The following is a 10,552-nucleotide window of genomic DNA, read 5'->3' on the forward strand; positions in this document are numbered from 1 at the left end:
GCATAGGAGCACATGTACCCCAATGTTCATAGCAGCACTCTCCACAATAGCCAAAACATGGAAAGAGCCTAAGTGTCCATCAATGGACGAATGGATCAAGAAGATGTGGTTTATCTATACCATGGAATACTACACGGCAATGAGAAAGAACGAAATCTGGTCATGTGTAGCAATATGGATTGACCTTGAGGATGTTATGCTGAGTGAAATAAGTCAGGTAGAGAAGGACAAATATCATATGTTTGCATGTATAGGAGGATTAGGAGGAACTTAACTGAGGAACAAGGGGGAGAAGAAGGGGGGAACTGATGGGGGAACAGGGGGGAGGGGGGATGGGCATGGTTGAGGGCACTCATGGGGATGAGCACTGGGTGTTGTGTGGAAACTAATTTGACAATAAACTATTTGTAAAAAAAAAAAAAATAAAGAAATCACCCTGATATATGTTCAGAAGTAGAAACAGAAAAATCGAAGAGGACACATTTAAAAATAATAAAATGTAGCCATATATTGTTTTTAGCTTATCATATCCAGTTATTAAAAATATATGCAGATTAGCTTAGCTAATATTAATTACCTTTTCTCTAAGTATAGATTCTGAGTTCAGAGAGGAGGGTTTTCTTCTAATCATCTGAGTGTGATAGGGCTATGCCTCTGTATATCTCCCCCTTTTGTTTATTTCATTCTATTCTGTAGGAACGGGGAGTCTTTTGTTTTTATTTATTCTTGTTTTGTTTTATATTATTTTTTTAGAGAGACAGAGAAAGCAAAAATGGGAGAGAGGGACAAAAGGAGAGAGAGGGAATCCTAAGCACACTCCATGCTCTTCATGGAGCTCAATGTGAGACTCGATCTCACAAGGGGGAGATCATGACCTGTGGGGAGATAAAGAGTTGGAAACTCCACTGACTGTGCCACCCAGGCATCCCAAGTCTTTTAAATTAATAATACATCAGCTTATGTTCTGATAAATGGTAAACATTACAAAGAGGAAAGCTATTTGTTTGTACATGCTATTTTTCCTGATGAATGTGAAATACTTAAAAATCCTACAAAAGACTGCAAGAATTTTCCTGAACATTCTAATTGGGGTTTAGAAAATTAGTCTTTACGTTGCAGCACAACTAAGTGGAATAAAGTTAGCAAGACCAATAAAAACAATAACACAAACACATGTACCAACAAACCCAACAAACAAGAAAATGAAAAAAAACCTTTGGGGCTGGTGAGAAGGTAAAGAAATAAAACTATGGGAATGAAGGAAAATCTAGAATAACCTTTCTAAGTTAACCTAAACAACTTTGGAATAGAAAAGAAAGTATACATATTCTACCAGTTGCCAGGAATTTGACATATTCCTCATCATCAAATACAGCATAGCAAGTACTCAACAGAAGCTTTCAAAAAATATGGAAGTTTTCATCATAAAAATGGTATTTCGCGGATTTCTTCGTTTTGCATTCCATGGTTATCCACCACTTAACTTTCTAAAACAGATTGGTTTAACAGCATGTTTAACGAGAAAACCTTTAGAATAAAACTTGGGTTTAACTAAAGCAAAGCATAAAATCACTATATTAGGGGCCCCTGGGTGGCCAGTTGGTTAAGCTAAGCAACAGACTCTTGATTTCCACTCAGGTCATGAGCCCACAGTGCTAAGGGTGGAGCCTGCTTGGGATTCTCTCTCACTCTCCTTCCCTCCCTGCAGCTCCCTTGCTTGTGTACACACTTTCTCACTCTCTCTCTCTCAAAATTAATAAATAAACATGAAAAAACATCATACCAAAATTCCAAGAGGAGTAAAAATAAATTTTTGATCTGTGGTAATATCATGTTTAATATATAATTACAAAATAATTTGTATCAATTATATTTGGTTGGAGTAATATTTTATTTTTTCACAACTTGTTATGTTTGTCTTTTTTTTTTACATACTGTCCTCTACACATCAGTATAACAATAGAAATAAATATATTTATCCCTAATGAGCAACCACAATTTCTCCATTCTTATTCTCAAAAAATTTTTTTTAAAAAGCCAAACAATAACAATTAAAAAGAACAGAAAAATTAAAAAAAAAAGAAATTGAAAAAGGAATAAGACAGAGCAATTAAATAGCTTTCAATTATTATTATGACTGCTTTCTGGTTTTTATGAAAAATAATGTCTATTACAAACCACATACTCTGTGACACAATTATCCTACTGGGTTCATGGAGGGCTACACAAACAGTTTAGGCATATTTGAAACTAATTTTATCAAATAAATTATCTGAAGTATAGAAAAAAATCTCAATATTTATGCATTATCATTAATGTCAGAGTTATAGAAAGTGAAATGTGCAATCTGTATATAACCATCATTTCATCAATTGAGTCCATTTCTTGAAGTCTTGGTATCACTGGCATGAGCTGTAGAAAAGTTAAGTTACTCTGACTGCCGTGAGGTGGTATCTCAGTGTGGTTTTGATTTGTATTTCCCTGATGAGGAGGGATGCTGAGCATCGTTTCATGTGTCTGTTGGCCATCTGGATGTCTTCTTTGGAGAAGTGTCTGCTCATGTCTTCTGCCCATTTCTTCACTGGGTTGTTTGTTTTTCGGGTGTGGTTTCGTGAGTTCCTTATAGATTTTGGATATTAGCCCTTTATCTGATATGTCATTTACAACTATCTTTTCTCATTCCATCGGTTGCCTATTAGTTTTATGGATTGTCTCCTTTGCCGTGCAGAACCTTTTAATCTTGATGAGGTCCCAATAGCTCATTTTTGCTCTTGATTCCCGTGGTTTTGGGGATGTGTCAAGTAAGAAGTTTCTGCGGTGGAGGTCAAGGAGGTTGTTTCCTGCTTTCTCCTCTAGGGTGATGATAGTTTCCTGTCTCAAGTTCAGGTCCTTAATCCATTTTGAGTTAATTTTTGTGAATAGTATGAGAAAATGATCTAGTTTCATTCTTCTGCATGTTGCTGTCCAGTTCTCCCAAAACCATCTGTTAAAAAGGCTGTCTTTTTTCCATTGGATAATCTTTCCTGCTTTGTCAAAGATCAGTTGGCTGTATACCTTTGGGTCCAACTCTGAGTTCTCAGTTCTATTCCATTGGTGTATGTGTCTGTTTTTGTGCCAATACCATACTGTCTTGATGATGACAGCTTTGTAGTAGAGGCTAAAGTGTGGGATGGTGATGCCTCCCGTTTTGGTTTTCTTCTTCAATATGACTTTGGCTATTCGGGGTCTTTTGTGGTTCCATACAAATTTTTGGATAGTTTGTTCTAGTTTTGGGAAGTATGCTGGTGCAATTTTGATTGGAATTGCATTGAATGTGTAGATTGCTTTGGGTAGTAGTGACATTTTAACTATATTTGTTCTTCCAATCCATGAGCATGGGATGTTTCTCCATTTCTTTGTGTCTTCTTCAATTTCCTTCATAAGTTTTCTATAGTTTTCATCATACAGATCTGTTGTATCCTTGGTTAGGTTTATTCCTAGGTATTTAATGAGCAAATCAGAGAACTCTAGATGCTGGCAAGGATATGGAGAAACGGGTACCCTCCTACACTGTTGGTGGGAATGTAAACTGGTGCGACCCCTCTGGAAAACAGTGTAGAGGTTCCTCAAAAAATTAACAATAGAACTCTTCTATGACCAAGCAATAGCACTGCTAGGAATTTACCCAAGGGACACAGAAATGCTGATGCATAGGAGCACATGTACCCCAATGTTCACAGCAGCACTCTCCACAATAGCCAAAACATGGAAAAAGCCTAAGTGTCCATCCACGGACAAATGGATCAAGAAGATGTGGTTTATCTATACCATGGAATACTACATGGCAATGAGAAACAATGAAATCTGGCCATGTGTAGCAACATGGATGGACCTTGAGGGTGTTATGCTGAGCGAAATAAGTCAGGCAGAGAAGGACAAATACCATATGTTTGCACGTATAGGAGGATTAGGAGGAACTTGACAGAGGAACAAGGGGGAGAAGAAGGGTGGAAATGGTGGGGGAAAGGGAGAGAGGCAAACCATGAGAGACTCTTGAATGCTGAGAACAAACTGAGGACTGGTGGGGGTGGGGGGGGGGGGGGGGAGATGAACATGGAGGAGGGCACTTGTGGGGATGAGCACTGGGTGCTATACGGAAAACAACTTGACAATAAACTATTTATTAAAAAAACAAAAATGCAGTTTATATACACAATGTTATACTACATGGCAATGAAAAAGAATGAAATCTGCCATTTGAGGCAGCGTGGATGGAACTCAAGGGTATTATACTAAGTGAAATAAGTCAGGCAAAGAAAGATACCATATCTTTTCACTCATGTTGAACTGGAGAAACTTAACAGAGGACCAAAGGGGAGGAGAAGGAGAGAAAATAGTTGGGTAGAGGGAGAGAGGCAAACTACAAGAGACTGTTAGGTACTGAGAATAAATTGAGGGTTTATGGGGGAGGGGAGATGGGAAGGGGGCTGATGGGCATGGGGATGGGCACTTGTGGGGATGAGCACTGGGTGTTATGTGGAAACCAACTTGACAATAAACTATATTTTAAAAAAAAAAAGAAAAGTTAAGTTACTGCCAATTAGGTCTTCATTATATTGTAGCAATTATTGTATTGTTGCCTTAGATGTTTTAATTATTGGATTTGAAAATTTGACAGAAAAAAATTTTCACAAAACAGGATAAGTGCTCTTTTAAGTAGTAAAATATGTAAAAGTAGTAAAAGAAATTTTACGGGTCATGTCATTGGTCAGTCTAGACTTAAATCTCTGCTAGGATTCACAGATAAATTAATATCTGAATACGGAAGATATTTGTCATCAAAACCATTTGACAGGTCCATAAATTTATGTTTTCTCCTTTGTCTCCAAAATACCCATATGATTCTACATATTTAAAATTAAAAATAGGAAGGAGTCCATAGGATATTCTTGGGATATTTTAAACTTAACTTTTTTGAGAAAGAGAAGACACAAGTGAGCAAGGGGGGAGAGAGAGAGAGAAATGGAGAGGGAGATAGAGAGGGAAGCAGGGCCCCTGTTTTGTTTTGTTTTTTCCTTGTTTTCTTTTTACCTGAAGTGGGGCATGAGCTCACTTGAAGTGAGGCTCGAGCTCACCCAATGTGGGACTCTAACTCACGAACTGTGAGATCATTACCTGAGTTGAATGAAGTCAGATGCTTCATGACTGAGTCACTCAAGCGCTGCATCCTAAAAATATCTTAAAAAATCAAAACCCCATCTGTAATCTTAAGTATTAATGGGTAATTAAAGCAGGAAATGTACATTACTTACTTGAAATTATCAGTTGTGGAGATAAATTACCTGATTTAGACAAGCCATTTAATTCTGTGGAAGAGATAACTACCTTGCAAAGGGAAGAACTCTTTATTGTATCCATAACATGATGCTCACATCTGACAACAATTAAGAGAAATGGCATCACTTAGCCTCTTGTACTGCAACAACCACAAGAGAAGAAAGAATTGGAGAAAGAAGTGTTAAATGATTGAGTGCAAATAAACCATCATATGAAGCTATTCAGATAAAGTATTTAAAGTCCAAAAGTAATGTTTTCAAGGAACAGTACTTTGACTGCTTATTATGTAACTCGTAACTTACAGTGCCAAAAACCCTGACTTTTGAGATTTTGAGAGCAATCTTAATTTAGAGGTATATTGCTGGCAATCCACACAGTTTTCAGCAAGTCAATTAGAAACAAACAGACTTACACATTATAGTGTCTCTTCCTGGTACTTTTTGATTTAAGTAACATCTATTATAGGCTAAGCAAGCAATAACTTTGTTTAAATTTTTCCCAGTCTTTTTTTTTTTTTTTTTTTTTTTTTTTTAGCTCTAGAGAATGAATACTGCCAAAGATGTCTCAGAACATGTGTCTATAATTCCCTTACATGACTCCTGGGTCACTGGGAAAGTGTTAACATTTAGTGAACTTTACACAATTAGCTGTGTCCGTTGGGTGTTCAAACACATTGCTTTTATCATTACACAGTGTATGGGAAAAGGAAAATTTACAGTGGAGATGTAGTCTTGCAATCTTCATTATAGCCTCCCAGGGCACTTTACAATCATTAAAAGTTATAATTAGCACTGAAGTACATTCAACTCCTAAAAGGATCATTTTTTAAACTAATAACTCTTTTAACATCTGTATTTTAAAATCTCAAAACAGTTTAAGAGCTCCCGACTTCAACAGATAATGACTTCCTAAGCATGGAAGAAAGAACCCAAAATGTTTTTAAATGCTCTGAAACACATTTCCTGATTCCCTCTAGATTCTACTCATTGAAAACAATAAACTATTTATATAATTTAAATAGGGTGGCTTTATTTTAAGAAGTGTCAGGTAAGGAGATAAGTAAAACTATAACAGTAGTTTGGCTAAGGAAACTCTGGTAAGAGTTATAAATTTTATTCTACATCTTAAGCGTATGCTAGTTAAAATTTTAAAGCCTTTATGATAACTTTTTCTGTTAGGCTTTTCAGGAGTTTAGCTTTATATGGTAGACATTGTTGGTTGGAAACCCAAGCTGTATACATAGTCTTTTCCCCCTAGTCATCATGCAGGTGGGGTTTTATATGTGACAGTAGTCTAGCCAATATCATTATCAACAACTCCAAAAGATCTGACATTTTAAACTATTCACAGGCTACCAAATGTGCATATCACAGTGTCATGGATGCTGGTAGAAGACAAGACTCTTCTGGATCAGAGATACAAAGTACATCTCACAACAGCAGTAGCTAAAGTACTATTTTCTTGTGCTAATTCCTTATCAAGGCAAGGATAAGAAATTTGGTCAGTAAACTGCAAGTGCTTTTTACATTAAACCTGTTTAGGGGCACCTGGGTGGCTCAGTCTGTTAAACACCTGACTTCAGGTCAGATTATGATCTCACTATTTGTGGGCTTGAGCCCCATGTCAGGTTGTCTGTTGACCACCTGGAGCCTTCTTGGGATTTTGTGTCTTCCTCTCTCTCTGCCCCACCCCTGCTTGCACTCTATCTCTCTCTCTGTCAAAAATACATATACTTTTAAAAAGATTGTTTACTGGAGGGTCTGGGTGGCTCTGTCGGTTTGAACATCCCATGCTTTTTTTTGGCTCAGGGTCGTAGAATGGAGCCCTGTGTGATCAGTGCTGGACATGGAGCCTATTTGGGATTCTCTCTCTCTTTCTCCCTCTGCCCACCTCCTCACCCCAAAAAAGGGCTGTTTATTACAAAGATAAGAAAAAGCAAGAAAAGCAAAGGTGCCTGCTCCTGTGTCATTTGTCCCTAAGGACAGCATTGAACCCAAAAGGGATAGATGCCATGACAATACAGCCTGAGTGGTGGTAACCCTTTGCTGAAGGAGCTTATGTCATGCTGCAGCTAAGCAATTTTAGAACCTGCAGCTGTACTCTAAGAAAGCAAGGCAGATAGCCTCACAGCTCATCAGAAACTGGAAAGCTATGAAAAATGTCTTATGACAGCTTCCCAGGGGAAGTGGGAGGCAAGTGCAAAGAGGGCCTGGTAACAACTCTTCACAAGCTTCCCATGATCTCATGTACCAGGAGATCACAAGGTATCCTGCCAAGACTGAAATCGCCTGCAGTCAAGTCTTGTCTAAGTGGTCTATGTAGAAATGTAGAATGTTGCCAGCGTGCTATGGTGCAGTCATTCCCACGGATCCCCCAAACCTCAGTTCTTACAGGCAATCTGATTAGAGCCAGATGTATCCCGTACTCAGAGTGGGTTGAATTCTGAGGAAAATATATGTCATGATTCCTTGACACTGAATACAATCCCAAATCTTGATCATTGAATGGAGCCAGACTCTCATTTGATGCTATTATTCCTAAATTAATATCAATGCCTTTTGCTTAGTTGTGTGACATTAGAAAATATACTTAATCCACACTGGGCTATTTTTTTTTCCTCTCACATTTGGCATAACATTATCTACTAGGCTTGGTGGGAAGATTAAGTTATAATCATTATAAATATATCTCCTGAGATCCATATAGATGCTTAATAAATATCAGTTTTCTTAGAGCAAAATGCTCCTGCTAACCTCCTGTGAAGATAATGATGACTGAAATTTCCTTTATTCATCTTCTCCTTCAAAAATATTTTTATTAATTTCTAAGCACATCATGTAAATCAAAAGTTTAACGGGATATTTTAGACGTGTTTTGTCCTTAACTCACGTTTGGTAATAATTTATGTTCATGGATTTTTTTAAACTGATTTATCATGGAACCAAGTAGAACACTATTTTTTAAATAGTGACCTTTATTTTAATAGCAAATACATTTACTTAATTCCTCTAAAAAGTCTTAGGAAAAAATTGGGTATTTTAATTTTTTCACAAATGAGGCAATATTTATTTTTTGTTTTGTCATCTTTGTTGTTATACTAACCCTATAACATTATTTTAGGTAAACATATTTACATATATAAGGAAAAATAAGTATGTTTTTTGAAAACAAATGATAATTTGGAGTTTGAGTGGAATAATAGATTTTTGCAATGTTTGTCCATTTTGGATTCAACTTGCAAATATTTTTTTAAAGAATTTTGGAATCAATGTTCATAAGATATACTAGATTTTAGTTTGCCTTTACTGTAATATGTATCTGATTTTGTTTAAGGCAGAGATGGCCTCATAAAAATAATTAGGAAGCGTTTCCTATGCTCCTAATATCTGGAAAAGATTGTAGGGAAATATTATTCTTTCTTAAGAGATTGATACAGATATCTAAAAAATATTAATTATAAGAGTAGGTTAACACATTCATGATCAATGTACAGAAGTTGAGAAAAAGAAATAAATAAAACCAACACAGTTGAGCTATAAAAATATGAATGGTGACTATAATGTCATTATAACTATAATTATTAAAATAGTAATCATCACAATAAATATAATTATTATAAAAATTATAATTGTTCTAAGAAAAGAATATTATTCTATAGCGCTAATCAAAGTGAACTAACACACAAACTTTTCATGAATGACTGATCAGAAATAAGAATATAAATATGAGAGACTGGGTTCAGTGTTACCATCATTTGGCCTGGATGTGAGACTTAGCCACTTAAAACTTTGAAAGTTGTATGAATAATGAAAAATGAAATATTTCTTGTCCATAAAAATATAAGTTGTGTCTCTTGAAGACACATAAAAATTGTCCTGCAGATATTGACTGATGTTTTATAAATTCATTGTCAGGTGGCAGGTTAGCTCAGCTGGCTAGAGGTTGGTTAAATATATTCATTTCATCTTTCTAATAGTCATTTATAGGAGTGTTTTAAAAATTCTCCTTTGAACTCCTTATAACACCTCCTGGTTACCTCATTAATTGATGGATTAATAAAATCTTTGAAACAAGGAAAAATGTATTTTTCCCCTGCCAGTAAATAATTTAGGCATTGCACTTTTTTAGATGTTGTTAATTAATTGTTTGATTCATTTAATAGATCCACCTATATTATCTATTTCACATCATGTGAATTTTGGTAGTTTTTAACTCTTAAGAAGTTGATCTACTTCGGGGGCGTCTAGTTGACTCAGTGAGTTGAGCCTCCAACTCTTGAGCATCTAATTCTCAATTTCTACTCAGGTCATTTCCTCATGATTCATGAAACCAAGCCCCATTCAAGCTGTGCGCTGACAGCTCAGAACCTGCTTTAGTTTATCTTTATTCTGTCTTTTGCTCTGCCTCTCTCCGGCTTGGTCTCTCATTCCCAAAAAAATAAATTATCTTTTTAAAAATAAAAAGGTTGATCTACTTCATTCAATTATCAAATATAAGGGCATAGATTTGCTCATAGTATTCCTTTGTTATCTTTTTAATGGTTTTTTTCTTTTCATTTTTATTTTTGAGAGATAGAATGCAAGTGGAAGAGAGGCGGAGAAAGAGGAAGAAACAGAATCCGAAGTGGGCTCCAGGCTCTGAACTGTCAGCACAGAGCCTGATATGGGGCTCAAACCCACCAACTAAGAGATCATCGCCTGACGGAAAGTCAGAGGCTTGAACTACTGAGCCACACAGGTGCCCTCCCGCCTCCCCCCACATCCATCAGTCCTCAGTTTGTTCTCAGCATTCAAGAGCCTCTCATGGTTTGTCTCTCTCCCTTTCCCCCACCATTTCCTCCCTTCTTCTCCCCCATGGTCCTCAGTTAGGTTCCTCCTAATCCTCCTATACGTGCAAACATATGGTATCTGTCCTTCTCTGCCTGACTTATTTCGCTCAAGGCAACACCCTCAAGATCCATCCATGTTGCTACACATGGCCAGATTTCATTCTTTCTCATTGCCATGTAGTATTCCATGGTATAGATAAACCACATCTTCTTGATCCTTTCTTCCGTTGATGGACATTTAGGCTCTTTCCATGTTTTAGCTATTGTGGAGAGTGCTGCTATGAACATTGGGGTACATGTGCTCCTATGCATCAGCATTTCTGTATCCCTTGGGTAAATTCCTAGCAGTGCTATTGCTGGGTCCTAAGGGAGTTCTGTTGTTAGTTTCCTGAGGAACCTCCACACTGT

Source organism: Hyaena hyaena, unplaced genomic scaffold (genome assembly GCF_003009895.1).
Source record: "Hyaena hyaena isolate Hyena2069 unplaced genomic scaffold, ASM300989v1 scaffold_609, whole genome shotgun sequence".
Lineage (NCBI taxonomy): Eukaryota > Metazoa > Chordata > Mammalia > Carnivora > Hyaenidae > Hyaena > Hyaena hyaena.